Source organism: Platichthys flesus, chromosome 12 (assembly GCF_949316205.1).
Source record: "Platichthys flesus chromosome 12, fPlaFle2.1, whole genome shotgun sequence".
Lineage (NCBI taxonomy): Eukaryota > Metazoa > Chordata > Actinopteri > Pleuronectiformes > Pleuronectidae > Platichthys > Platichthys flesus.
In genome coordinates this window covers 12,749,079-12,764,662 of record NC_084956.1, presented here as the reverse complement: position 1 = coordinate 12,764,662, position 15,584 = coordinate 12,749,079, and the positions used below count along the sequence as shown (strand labels likewise).

The 15,584-nt window shown below is 39.1% G+C and overlaps 1 long non-coding RNA gene across 1 annotated transcript in view; it reads left to right on the top strand.

Moving 5' to 3' along the window:
• The first annotated feature begins 305 nt into the window (after positions 1-305).
• Positions 306-15,584, top strand: part of LOC133965982 (uncharacterized) — a 33,448-nt gene continuing 18,169 nt past the window's right edge. The window contains exons 1-2 of the long non-coding RNA XR_009923908.1: positions 306-445; positions 2,139-2,189. This is a non-coding gene — a long non-coding RNA (uncharacterized LOC133965982). The remainder of the gene's footprint in view (positions 446-2,138; positions 2,190-15,584) is intronic.

The following is a 15,584-nucleotide window of genomic DNA, read 5'->3' as shown; positions in this document are numbered from 1 at the left end:
TCAAACCTGTATATGTTACCAGCTTTGTGTGTGTATGTGCACAGGCGACACAGACCAAACGTGGTTTGATTCACTTAATGTGAGTCCTGTTGCGCTGTTTGAAGGGTGTGGGTCTTTAATGTCCCCCTCACTGACGGGACTTTAAAATTACTTTGTGTACTGTGAGAACCTCTGTTTGGACTCGCCCTTTGGATTTTGACTTCAAACTCGCCTACTGACTTACTTTTAAATTGAAATTTGTGTGTCTCCTTGTTTTACTTCCTGTCTTTAACTGGTTTCCTGCTTCTGTGATTGCCTGCCCCGCCCCCAACTGTGTTTCACCTGTGCCCTCTCATCCAAGCCTCCATTTTGTTTACAGTCTCCCTGCTGCCTTGGTCTTTCAACTTTCATTTGGAGTCTCGTGTATCTGAGTTCCTTCGTGCCGGCCAACCTGCACACAGAGACTGTAAGTGTCCATTTTGATTGACCTTTCTGCAATACCTGCCTCGTGTGCTGTTTACACCTGGAGCTACACACATTCAGCTAGAGGTCGACCATCATTAGCATGAGGCTACTGTACGACAACACCGGATAACTTGGGTAAAGAGGTAGAAACTGTGGTTTTGTTGGTGTCTTTCTTTTCTGACGCTGTCTTTTACCGTGCTGTATAATTAAAAGGGTTTGTCTACAGTGCAAACATTAAATATGTAAAGCAGCTTGCGCTTGAATTCTTCACATTAAGTCTGGTTGATTTGTGTTAATCAGTGACAAGGTGCACACTGAGGCCGCATTCTGTCAGAAACAACTTGTAGAAAATCATATAATTAATATTCATTTGGTGCACTTTTACCTCCTGACTGAATATCAGCCCTTTCAAAGGGCCTTATGAATGAACTTTCGGTTTGCTGATTCACATTCTAATGCTCAGTTGGAGGTGAGTCTTCTGAACATGAAGCGTGACTTCACTTGAAATCTAATAAAAGCACGCTGGAGTTGTCACAGTGAGGCTGGTAGCTCTGCTTCCAAAGACTCCTTGCATCATGCAAGATTCATCTCCGCTGTTTTGGTGCCATCACATGCGGCGGTTGTATAACAGTACAACTCCAATGAAAATGCCCTCGGGTAAGATTTAAATAATTTCACATGTATTACTATACGTGATAAAATGTTAAGAGACGGGAGTTCTTCTGATCTCAGAGCAGAGATGCTACTCCCTGATGCAGGTCAATTGGGTTAAAAATCACACACTGACATCCGCAGTTACATGCAGCTTGAAGCGTTAACTTTGTGATCACCCACTACTGTAAGGTTAAAATGTTTGATCACACAACAGGGGAAAGAATATGTATTTACATTTAAACACATGAATAATCCATTTTTTATATTATACACTAGAGAGGAACATTTTGAAAAGCAGAGAATTTGATTCATAATAAAGATTGTTTACAACACTTACCGCCCACATACTGATCAATGATACATTTAATGAATTGAGATCCTGATGTTAGAGGTGCTCTCTTTAATGCTAACTAAGCTCCATTAGGAGAGCACTGCATTTTCTGGAACATTAACATAGGTCAGCTTTATAGGGCTCTTTGTCTTGTTTACAGTAAACTAACTGAGTCAGGGGTAGCCCTCGTATATAGAACATCTTACCTTGAAGAAATGGGAACATTTCTTGTTTTGTGAGTTATTTCAAAACACATAGAAATCTTATATGAAACCTCTCTCTCCTGAATCAGTAATCATGTACATGCAGCAAGTGCCCCTATTAAGAAGTTTCAGAATTACTTATTCTTACATTGATTGAAGGTTGAGTTTTTCTCGACTCCCAAAATATTATTTCAGGATATTTACTGTGGTATTATCTGTGGGGTGGTGCTTTGAATTACTCATGAGGCAAAGGTGATGAAGAAAACAAGATGTTCCTAAACTCTTCTTATCATCCAATAAACTATATAACAAATGCTTGAATCTAAAACTAAATTGGATTATTGTAAATTAATTTCTCATTATTGCCCTTTGTGACTTTTAGGACCTCTGACTGGTTTTTTGCAACGCAAGTTTGTGTCATATTTTAATGAAATGACTTGTGATTGTTATCTAAATGTGAATCTTTTTTTGCCTAACTTTTAATGCACATACCTGTTTGGCCTTAGGACAGGTGAAACAGACGATTGTACGGTCAAGAAAACCTGCAAATAATACAGGTAAAGCTATCTATTAAATAAGAGTAGTGTACTACACAATGGACACACAATTGCCCACCTCATGAGTCAAAACCAGCAGCAGCCGTGAAACAGAAAACAGCTGTGCATTATTTTCTAGAAAAGGTATTTGAAGGGATTTAGAGGTTTGAGGCAGTCGTCTTTGTTACAGTAGCCGTGTTGTGGTTTTGAGTTTTCACAATACAAAAGTTGTGACGAGCTGCGATAACAACTCTGAGAAATTCACTCCACCAGGATATATTGAAGATGACTGAACATGAGGGTTGCCACAGGTTTTAATTGAACGGTTTGAGCCGAGTGCACTGGCCTTATAGGGGCTTTATTGACTTTCTATAAAGTCTCCTGTTAAGTCTGCTGACTGGTGTGCAAGCACTCAGTGCATTGGCCTTAATAAACCCATTCCTGCTCTGGTGCATATCACAGTTTATTTCACCACCGTAAATTTGTCAGGTAGTTAAAAGCACAATGTTTCTTTAGAAAATATTCAGATGTTTATATGTGCAATCTGCAGTCTGCAGTCAACTGCTGTCCATGCTGAAGGCAGTTAAATGCAGAGAAACTGGGATGTTGAGTTAACATCAATTTTACATATTATTATTTCCATGTTTTAATATGCTGTGATTCTGTGTTCCCGCTTTAAAGATTAGTTCCCTATCTTTTCGGGCAGTCATGCATTAAACTTCAGTGGAGACTATATAAGCATCACAGGGAAATCTCTGCATGTAACTGATAAGGCCTCACTGTGATATGGATCAGAGGCATTTGAGTCTGTTGGATCAATAACTGCGGATGTTCTGCCGGCACACAACCACCAATCTTTAAGACGGGGGGCTTACCCTGGCACCATTGACAAATTAGGTCTGTGGGGCCTAATGACTAAAAGATAAAGGGATAAAATATGAGCAGGGGCTAAGTTAATCTAGAGTTAGAACATGTATTATTCACTGTAAATTCCTCAATCAAAAATAAAAACAACATTCAATAAGATAAAGTTTTTTGGCGATTTAAAATGTCTGTATATCTGGGCAAATGTAGATGCTGTGGCCTTTTTAGCATGACTGATGAGTTTATCTTGAATTAAGCAATCATCAGTGTCAGACTCTGCCTTCCTATGACAGCAGCCATTCTGCAACTATCCTACGGATTAATGCAGATTGAAATCAGGGCAGAGGTCACTTCTAGACCAACAGTGGACAGAAGAACAAAATACAGCTTGGTTACTGGACAATGACAGGTTTATAACAGTCTGTACAGTTTACATGTGGGAATTAAATTGTATCTGATGCTAGTCAGAATTTACGAATAATTGAAAGTTATCTAAATTATAACCATTCAAAGCAATTATTATACACAAAGAACTATAACAATGCCCACGAGTTTAATCTCAAGAACGTTACATTAAATACATGTAGATCCAAGTAGAGAAAAAGCAGTGAAGGACAGTTCCTATGTTTTAATGGATTAATCGTTATTCTTTCATAAACATGTATTCTATACATCTATACTATACTATAAGACTCAAGGGATATACTGTAAATAAACATTCATCTGCATTGGATCAAATTAGGATCTGCACTTACCTATGATGTACCCTTTACAGTGCTACATAAATAATATAACATCATTTAAATAATTAAGATTAAATGGACAAGCTAACTGTGTAGTTCATATGCTCGTATAGGGGATTAGGTTTATAAAGGGAAGTTTTAGTTTGAATGTCTCTTTTCCAGCATTGGTCTGCTTTGTTTTCACCCAGTATATTTACATTCAGTATCTAGCCAGTTTCATGAGCCGCGGGGGGTCAGCTGTTTCGCTCAAAGGCACCTGTATTTTCCAGGTTCTCATTAGTGTTGCACTTACAAGCTATTAAAATGTGCACAAAGGTGGTTTTGAAAGGCAAAAGTCTCCATCTTAGCCATCTGGCACGAACAACAGCAGAGGAAACTGTGACCCATATGAACATTTTTTTTGCTGGAGAAGTGCTGAGTAGCATCTGCTCACTGTGAAAATGCCTTGGGTCTTTCACATGACATGACAAATTACACTGGGCAGTTTACATTTAATTATCCACCTCAGTGCTCATCCCAATGAAGCAGTACAGGAAACGGGGACAACTCTTTTACACATTTTAAACAAGTTTTTTCCCCCTCTCCATCTTAACCCTTTGCAAATTAACTGAATGTGATTAGAAGTTGTTTGGGCAGGAGCGCTCCCAGAGATCATAGGGAGTTTGTTTGTGTTGCCTTATGATGGAACACATGTTGACATCCTCATCGAAGGAAAAACGGGTCAAATGTCTTTATTGTCATGGCATGGTCATATTAAACCTTTTAACAAACTGCAACACATCTGCATCAAGCCTTTGTCGGTCAGAACATGATTATTCTCATTTCCAGAACAGAAAGGTAAACATTAGCATCAATAGATATGACACATACAAGGTTTTTCTTATGCCTCTTCACCAGCAGCCATGTTTGGAGGAATAATGTTTTCTGGGTTGTTCATCTGTCGCATTCTTGTTAAACTCAACAACACCTTGAGGAAATTCATTCAAATTTGCTGCAAAAATCCAGTTTGATTTAAGGATGAGTTCATTAGATTACGGTGGTCAAAGTTACAGGTTTCTGTGACCTCACAAACAAATTGTTTTGCCTTGTGAACACAGGACCTCCAGAGAACCCTTTTAAATCTAGTACACATTCTCACTTGGACTCTTGGATGAGATGATTTGAATTTTGGTGGTAAAAAGTCAAGTTCACTGTGACCTCAAGTTCTTGTGAATGTGATGTATCAGGAACACCAAGAGAATATTTCAATACATCTGGCACAAACCACTTTTTCTGCCTGCCTTTATAATCTTAAGAACGCATCAAGAGAATCCTTCCAAATTCTGCACAAATCTCCCTTTGACTGACAGATTAACTGATGAGATTTGGGAGGTCAAAGGTCAAGGTCACAGTGGCCTAAAAAAACAACATGTTTTTGTCTTCTTGACCATTTCTCGATATCTCAAGTCTTCCTTTGGGGAATTGGGTCTTAAAAGACATTTACCAATTGGCAGAGGCATACGTATGTGAGGCGGCTATTAAGAAAACCTTTGAACCTGTTTGATGGTGATAACTCATGAACATTGTCTGGTTAGTTTTCTGCCACATTGAGGATTACTGTACATTTCCTTTGAGTTGCAGCTTGCAGCGTTTGCAGAAAAGAACAGATTTACTCTGTTGTTGTTGGCCGCCATGACAGAGATCAGATGAATGAGGATCTTTTTTGTATAAAAAATGGCTGCTCACATTATCTAACTTCTAAAACACAGATAATGTTTTATTTTTCAGCAAGAAATGTGATTGTATCTCAGTATCACAGATGAGACACAGTTTAAGCAGCTATCAGGGATATCTCAATAGCTCCCTGGTCATTGTATCTTTTTGAAACATACATTTTAATGTGCTGCTGTCTATTTTCTTTAAAAAACAAAGCCAGGTTAGTTTCAAATTTCTATTACTAATCTCCATTTACATTGCAGCATGCTGAGAAACCAGGACAATGCAATCTAGAGCATTGGAGTTTATTAAAAGTATTACAGCAATATAAATAAAAATGTCATCTTTGTTACTAGTGACCCTCCATTCAGCAGCCAAGTGCGTCCTTCTCATTGCAAGTGGTTATTTTGAAGCAATTCATCAAGACCTTGTTAACCAACACCGATTAAAACTGAGGTCTGACGATGTTTAACTCCTTTTAATCAGTAGATCATCTTATTATAATTGTGGTGAGTCACAAGGTAAGCTAACCACAGATATTTTCACTTTTTGTTATCATCCAGGTGACATTCAGCTCTTTTGTTCGCATCTTACCACTGAAGTGCCTCAGCAGAATGTAAACTGACAACATTTACTCAAGTAGTTTACAGCTCTGTGGCACTGCTTTGGTTAATTCCACTTGATGCTGCTTATTATTTCTACTGCAGCACCATTCACAGAGAAACCTTTCAAATCTCTGCATTTATTAAATAGCAACAGTTGCTAGTATTTTGTTCCAGTTTAAATGCATATATATTCTGAGTGTATGATATATGTCATAAATTACAGTGCATTGCTTGATTTATTCAACAGTACATGGAGCATTTAAAATGAACTCTGTCTCTGCCAACTACAATGGTATCAATCGGCTTGCATTTGAAGCCGTTTAATATTTAGATCAAAATGCATGTGTGAAGTAGTATTACTAACTTATAAATATAACACATACTACACATATTCTGTACTATATTCAAATTAAATTGCTGCAAAGTTAGTAAATTTGAAATAGGGGTGATTTGTTTGAGCCTTATCACACTATGTACAGTATCTCATATCTTTCTTACACCTTGGGGAACAAAAAACTACCAAAGTTTTTGTAGGCACAGTGTCACTTCAAAAAGCCTCCATCAGCTATATTTGCAGACAGTCTGGGACAGTCTCTTCCCTCCATTTACTTTTGTGAAATCAGGCTTTTCTGAAGGTAAAACATACATCTGGGTCAGCACATACAGCTCATTACTTTTCATACTATAGCCACAATAGGCTGCACAAAAGGACTCAAAGACCATACACAATAGGTGGTGTCTGCTATACGCTGAGACAGAAGGTGAGTCACAGCAGGCGCTACCTCTGTTGCCCGGGATTTAGGTCAGCCGAGTATCTCCAGGTGGCGCGGGTCCTTCCCCGAGGGCGCGGCGCTACAAGTATCTGGACCAAGGTTAGCAACAATGGGTTAGTTTAATGTAAACTAACCCATCTATTGTTGTGGGCAGGAGGTGATGGTTGGTGAGCTTGACTCTACATGCAGTCGTGTAAACGTTGTAGCTGCCGGTTTAGTTTTTTTTGTGTTTTTATTCCTTGTTTGGAAGTCATTTGTGGAGATCTATTGGTAGTAAGGAGACAAACGCGATTAGCTTTTATCCATTGACAACTGAAGCTTGTTGAGCGGCTCAGCGGCTGCAGTGTTAAAGTAACAATATTTACCAGGTCCCAGGAGTGAGAGGCGGAAACAGATAATACCTGTTGAAGGGGGATAAAAAGAATATAGAGTCAGAATGGTGACAATACTGTGGATCACCAGCTTTCTTTAAATACTAAATAAAAATCCCTTTTTTATTGCTCTTTATCAACAGGCCAGTTGAATAAAGAGCAAATAAGTGAAGATAATTAAATAAGTTCACCAACAAGTCTAATCTATTAGTGCTATGCTGGAATTTTCCACTTAATTCATTTCACAGCTGCGACGAGTCAGCAAAGTCTTTCAAGCTGCCGTTTCTTTTTTTACCTCTACTAATGTGCTGACTTCCTGTCGAGGTGACTACAAGGGCCACATGTACCTGCTCAGAGCTTTTTCCTTTTGGAATTCAAAAGCGCACAACACTCACCAATGATTCGTAAAAAAAAATGTAAATCTCCATGCAAGTTTCAACGGAAACATAAGCTGACGAAAAAGCCCACAGTGGTGACAGACTTCCTTTTGAAGTAACTCATTTGTGATAGACACATTTCCAGCGCTTCCGCAAACGTTTATAAAGAACAGGATCTCGCAGCACAGGGTCTGGGGGGGGGGGGGGGGGGGGGGCTGCACCGATTTGTTTACATGGGTGAAAGAAGAAATGATATTTCTGTTTTATCATAACTTTTCCTTCACCTCACAAACCAGGAACTGAAAATGTGCAGAAATAGCTTTTTAGAAGTTAAAACTTCTCCTCGGAAATATAATCTGTACTTGCAGCGATGAAGCTGCCATTTACCCAAGTGAATCATATTGAACTGCAGTCAGTGGAAGCACAAGCACGATGGAGCAAACATGCTTATTGTCATATTCACTTCTTGTTCTACCTTTTGTGATAAAAGCATTTAAACATTTATCTCTGAATCACTAAAACGTAGAGAAACGGCTGACGACAGAATTATGGCGCAAGCAGAAAATAGAGATAGTAGCTGAGCTCAAGAAGTTAGAAAGACATAAACCAATTAGACCAAATATTGCTTACAAAAAAATAAAATAATGACGGATTATTTTTTACAATAAATTAGGCAGTAATAACTAAACTCTACAGCAAATTGATTCGATATCGTACTGGATTGAGGTTAATGGATATACATGAGTTGCTACATTGGTATAAACAAACACACAAAGAAGAGAATGCTCATCACAACGAATGATGTCGTAAAAATTTGTTGCAACAAAAATAAAGAAGACATTAAAACATTCTACAAGCGCTAAAACTGTTGGCCACTGAGATAAATATTCACTTGATGTGCCTCCCTCTGTTCTCAAATAAATGCTTTCAACATGTAGATTATCCTTATAATGCAATGCTTGACAACATCTGCCAAATCCATTGAATACTGCTTGGTCTGTGAATGTTTTCAACAACTGTGCAATTCATCTTATGCCATATTTGCTGCAAGGTTTCATTTGACTTCATATGGATCTGTCATTTGTCGGGAGATTATGTTGTTTCTTTGTCTTTAAGGAAACAGTGGTGATGTCCTCAGCTGCATTTCTGAGGATTAAATGTCTTTTTATTGTAGATAAAAAAAATTATGCTGATTTAGAGAATTTGGGACATTTTCTTGATCGGGGATGTTGTATCTGGACTCATGAATTCTGAAGTCCATATAACAGCCCAGGGAACTGTTATGACTAAATAATAATGAAATGCTGCACGTTGCAGGTGGTGCTTTGTGTGAGTGAAGTACAACGAGACAGCCCTATTGTAAAAATAGTCATGTGCTGCTAAAGTTGTTTATCATTCTGCACAAGATGCCAATTACTTCCAAATGTATTATGTGTATCACATTTCCATATCTTGATCATTCTGTGTAACTCTCGAGTAAATAGGCTGTGACCTAACTAAAACTCGGGCAGCTGTCTACAAACCAGACAGCGATGTTCATAAACTCCGCTTACATTAATGAAATTTGACGAGTTAAATTGACCCATATAGAAAAAAACCTATCTATATTAATGCGTTCAACTCCTTTTTCCAATATATATTAATGTCGGGTATAAATTTCTGTAGGTATGTGGGAGGGCATTTTCATCAGCATTCTTCTTACATTAAATGGAGCTCCCCTTAATTATTCATTAGCCTCTCAGCGACTGATATGCAACAGAAAATGCTGACTACATTTTTTTGTTTTGTTTTTCTCTTTATCTATTCTGGGCATGATTATTTTAAAGTATGAAGTAATACAAATATTCTGTAATCAGTTCACATATGACTGTTGAGGCTATTTTTTTCCCCATCACATGGTGCCTTAGGGATGGAGGCTGCATCTCCTGCAGCGCGCTGGTGCTCATGACTCTTCAGCGCTTCAGAGTAAACATGTCAGTCCAGGCTAGAGCCATGATTCCCCTGTACACATCTGCATGATCTGCATGATGACTTGATCCACTCACTGCTGTCACAAACTGAACGTTCAGATTTAGATTTTTTTTAGATTCAACTTAATTGTCATTGCACAGTACAAGTACTTATACAACGAAATGCAGTTTAGCGTCTAACCAGAAGTGCAAAAAAAAAGGAGTTAAAGTGCAGAGTATTGTGCGTATATGAAATGTAAATGGGGAGAGCATGGCCTAGGGGATAGAGCGGGTGTTCTGCAACAAGAAGGTTGCCGGTTCGAATCCCAGTCTTTCCCATCTGCATGCCTAAGTGTCCTTGGCAAGATACTGAACCCCTAAAATGGCCCCTCATAAATGCTGAGTGTTCTAAAAATGTAAGTTGCTTTGGACAAAAGCGTCAGCTAAATGACATGTAATGTAATGTAAATAAGATATGTACAGTAGCAAATATATATGGAATAATACAGTATTGACAGATATTGTATGATATAAGAACTATGAGCAGTAATAAAGGAAATAGTACAGTATTAACAGCTTTTGTATGATATAAGAACTATGAGCAGTAAGTAATATATCTGAAGTAGTACAGTATTAACAGGTATTGTATGATATAATAACTTTAAGCAAGATACATATATGAAAATATATAAAAAATATATAGATATGAATATACTATAGGCAGAATTATGCAGTATTAAAAAAAAATAAAGCGACAGTGTAGTGCAAGTGTTCAAATGTGTTCAAATTAGGACACCAAGCTCCACAGCAATGTGTTTTTTTTGTTTTTCCTCATCACCATTTGTGCGTTCCCTCTTAATGCAGGGTTCATTCCATAATTAATTTAATTATTTATAAGCACGAATTGCTTTAACTGAAAAGTTTATCTCCGATAAAGATATTAGATGAATTTTCCCCAAGTAAACCACCCTGGATCCAGCATTTGTCTCATTAAGGATTTGCGTTGATTGTCATCATCTCAAATGGATTTAGTTTTATTACACTTAAGACCAGACCCACTGCCAAGCGCTGGGCACAGTCTTACAAACCTTCCAGCTCGAAAGCCTAATTCAGCATTACTTGTGCTCATCTGTAATGCAGCAATTAGATTAGGGTCTTCAGATTTCACTCGGAACTTGGAATCAGCAATATTCAAATACATGTTAAGAAATTGGTAGTCTATATATATTTATTTATATCCAGAACCCTCTCGGGCTCACATCCTGCAGAATCCATTTTCACCATCCCACCAATGATAATAAAGTGACAGGATAATGTTTTTGGCATGATATTAAAATTGAGGCGATTAGAGTGGGAGACGGGAAGATTAGACAGTTGGTGAGATCATGGGAGTCGAATCATCATGGGACGTGTTAAACAGGTGAAACGCAAAGGTTCCACAAAACATTGCAGACAATTTTCAAGGTGCGATATTGACTTGACTTGACATCATGCAAATGGCTGCTGTGGGAGTTCTGGGGGAGCGGGTCCTGCATTTTAATTTGCCGCCTCTTATTTGACTGCCTTTCTCCTCTTAAGTAGAGAAGTTCTCGTGCCCTCATTCTCGCAGTAAATCTGCCAGCGATGCTTCAACTGGAGTCGAGTTTGAATAGAACCTTTATTATATGTGCAATTCCACAAATCCACATTCTCGCGGCAAAGTAATGAATTGAGGAAAGTCGGAACATTTTTTATTATTAATCTTGTTCTCTCTGTTACATCCAGTTTCTGGAAATAATGGCACAAAGTAGTACAACAGAATGTAGGTTAATTATGTATTTAAAATTCATTCATTCCTTTGTTCACTTTGAGAGGGAAGTTTTAGGATCCCCTTCTTTTCTTCTGCATCCTGAATGGGTGTTGAATGACTGCGGCAGGTTGCGCTCTATCATCTTCTTTGGATCTGCGGCGACACAGGAGGCGTGTCCTAGTGCAGGGCGTGGGCCGATATCGTCGCAGATTTCCACCACTAGCTCATTTCCAATGGGCGCTCCGGTAGCCCAGTTTGACCGGCAGCGAGGAAACCGAGCCAGGCCGGGGCCACGCGTTCTAACGCACACCGGCGTTAATGTCATTTACACAGCTGAAGATCAATCGGGACTCCGGCCAAACCTCTGCAGCTGCCTCTCCTCCAGCACCAAACACATTCATTGAACAGAGAGGTCAATATTAGATAATAGAAAGTCTCATTGCAGATTGTTTTTTTGGGGGGGGGGAATTGTACTGGCACCATTGGCACATATAAAACCTTTTAAAACGACCCATTAACTGGGATGTTCTGCACAATAATCAGAGAATTTTATATTTAATGCATCTCATAGCTCTGAAAATTATGTGAATACAATATGAATGGAATATTATACGATCACATTTCAACCATTACTTGCAGTTTGTGTTATTACATTACATCAAGTCCTACATTTGTGTAACAAAGTCATGGCTATAAAAAGTTAATGGAAAAGAAAACACTTAACCCAAACCTCTGAGCAGCAAGAAAATGTGACTCTTCTTTTGTCCCGTTTCTGAATCCAGCTGGAACTTCAGCCTGCAGAAATAAACGACTGGATTCCAAATGCAGCGACTGTCACAGGCTGTTTAATGTGATGCCGGTGGCCCTGTAATAGTATGGACGGCCAACTCATGAGAGACAATGGGTCCCATGATTGCAATGCATTCTGAGTAGCTACCAAGGAATATGAGGACCAGATGCATCCTATGGCGCAAACAGTCCTCCCTCATTATGTCCCAATATTGCCCTGTTCTAATACCTCCCAGCGCACTACTAAACCAACTCAATGCTTTCATAAACACTTGGATGGAGTCAAATACCTCTTAGGCCCTCAAATAATGTGAGCGTCATTAAATTTGTATGCGAGTGTGAAGGAGATTTATTTTCTTGATCAAAAAAAAAATAGAAATGTTCAGTCGCTGGGGTTTCTCTATTATCGGGACAGACACAGTTTTTACAACAGAGCCTGTAGTGACAGCAAAGATCTCCCACAGTCTTTCTTAGATACTTGAGATTCATACATTGTTGGGGATTTCAATTATTTTGTCTTCCCTCTGTGTCAGTCCGTGCCACGGTTAAAAATATTACTCCATCATCTCCTCCATAGTGAGTGTAGAAAACTCATACTAGATCAAAAGGACTGTGAAGAGTGGAGTTGAATATTTCTGAAATGTTATTATAAGAAATCAAGTTTCCGCTACTTGGAGATGTCGATGTGATAGTTCCACTGGAGATAGCCATTTTCAAACTTGAAGAGATACCGCACATCTATTAAGAAATCTAAATTTAAAAAGTGGGTCAATCATCGCTCATTGTGCCACCTAGTGTTTCAAACCATCTTGGATCTTGCAAACCACTAGTGACCGCTTGGGTATGAGTCTGGAAAGCTGTGCTCATTTTCTTGGTGCTGGCCAGCGGTTCAAACAGCGTCGGCCGACTTATCTAGTTGTTTTTATTTGTTGCAAGATTTTTATCGCAAAAGTGTGTTTGTGCTAACTACTAGAGTAGTTATCTTACAAAACCTAGACAACTTAATTGGTGAGTGTGTGTGACACTTTTGGAAAGTGAGAACGTTTGGCTTGTCCTCACTGTTTCATACGGTTGTTTGAGGGTTGACTTGAATTTAGGGCTAGACATTTAGTTGTGATGGTTAAGGTTAGGGTAAGGGGCTGGCAATGCATTATGCCTATGGGTGTTTTCATTAAGATGGGCAAGTGTGTGTTTGTGTGCACGTGCATGCGGGGGGTGGTCAGGGCTAAAAGCATTTGTTGTATTTCCAGGAAGAGACAACTCAGCCAAATCTACACTTACATTTCCTGAGCAATTCATATTCCTGTTCATTTAAGTGTTTGCATCACCATTAGAGCCCACTTGCATTATGTGTGTTTAGGGTTGCAGGTCATCTGATAATGGAACTTTGGAGGTAATAATTCTACTTTCTTCGTTCCTTTTCATGGCGTTCAGTGATAATGGCTCCCAACAGGTACAGGAATTATTGCGGCAAAAACAATTCCATCAGAACCGCAGCACAGCTCAATGAAGCCGAATGATCCCTCTCAAGCTCGGCTGGATAAAGTCAAACATCCTGGTCGCCAACATCAATCCTGTTTATGGCTGTTAGGCCGGAGGATGTTTTCTTGCTCTGCTGTTCAACACAGCCGCTCACAGCGAACGCTGGAAAAAGGACAGTGCATGGAGCAGTTATTCTTCTGCTCGGGGCAATACAGCTGTCTTCTGCAGCCATGTGCTCATCTATGATTGATATACACAATCTATCCAAGTTAATGTAACCCAGTGCATATAAAGGTTAAATATTCAGCGAAATGTGCAATGTCAAATATCTGTTCAGCAAAGTGGAAACAAACATGCATGCCACAAAATATCCTGGGATTAGGGAACGTTAGCCCTCTTTCTTCCGAAAATAAAACTGTAATGCAGGCACACATGTAACCTGGTGTCTCAAATGACTAACGCATTTGATGACATTGTCCATTTGCTGCTTGGACAACCAGAGAAAATGATGCATGTTCCTGCTTGTAAGCTGTTTTAACACGGGTCAGGAAGGAGGATGGCAATGTGCCCTGAATTGAACCCCTCTCTAGAGGTGTGGGCGGATTACTCCAGATGTGTACTGCCAGAGCTCGTCTTTGCACAGAATTGGCCACGGCGCTATCTCACAGGGAAGGCCAGGGTGATAAGCTCCATCAAACCAAATGAGCTCACGTCCCATTTCATGATCCGCACCGAGAGAATAAAAGCCGAGGTTTCTCCTTGTTGGAATCTGCATTAACAAGCTGCAGGAACGTGGGAGCCATGTGGGCAGAGAGCTCCACGTGCACCGCGAGGCTTGTGAGTGTCTTGTAAGAACTGCCGGTGCAATGAGAATGGCCATGTGAAGATTTGATTGACCAGTAATTTTACATTTTGTAGTCACATTTTCTCCTTGAGCTCCAGGATGCGCAGTGTCATGTACAAAGCACTGGAGGAAAATGGGCTCGTGAAAACTTTTTAACTGACCAAAACAAACTGCATTTAATTTGTGTACCGTCAGCACGGCTTGAAATTAACTTCTTGGCTCACTAGGTACTGGAGCAGGTGAATTTGAACTTCAGCACTGCTCAGAATTTGGTCTACCTGAAATTTCTATTTGCCTGCAGGTATAGAGTGCACACAGATAACTTGATTGGCTTTGAGCAGTTAAAGAAAATGTGTATGTTTATAGCCTGATGATACACATAATGGGAAAACGCTTGAATACTTATAAATGTGCACATCTTATTAGTGTGCACATTTATAGGGATAATAATACAATGTTGGCGCAGTAGGCGTATTTTCATATTCATAATTAAGATTTTGAGATGCATTGCCAGAACATCATCAGATCGCATAATGCATGTGTGGCAGTTTTTATTGCATAAAATTGTGGAAAAATATATTGAGCTATAGTCATCTGCACTTTCCTGCATCCAGTTGTCTCTCTTTTTAACTATTTTTATAATATAAAAACTAAATTGCTATTGTCACCTTTATGTATTCAATATTGGAAAACGATCATTACAATTAGAATATCTTTTGTAACCCCGACACTGATTTAACTGATATTTGAACAGTTTTGGTAACAAAATAGGATTTTTTTAGGACTCTTTTCCATCATCAGCTTTCATAGATATTTACATTATCCCTGTACCCTCTCCCAAAACTAAATAGCTACTCCTCAGGGCTTCCATTCCTGTCATTATTTTGGTTACAGTGAGTTCATTAAAGCAAGTCCCACCCCGAGGTTAGTAGTATTGAAGTGACAATATCCAATAACCCTTATCATACAAACAGCTCCTTATAGAGCAGGACTCAAGATGACCCCATCTTTATCTTCACCATAAAGTGCTCAAATAACCAGCAGGCAATTACCACCCAACTTAAACTCTGCCCTAAGGGTTCACGCAGTTTCATCAAGGTGCTATTTCCAGCTGTAGCACCAAAAAACTGCGGTC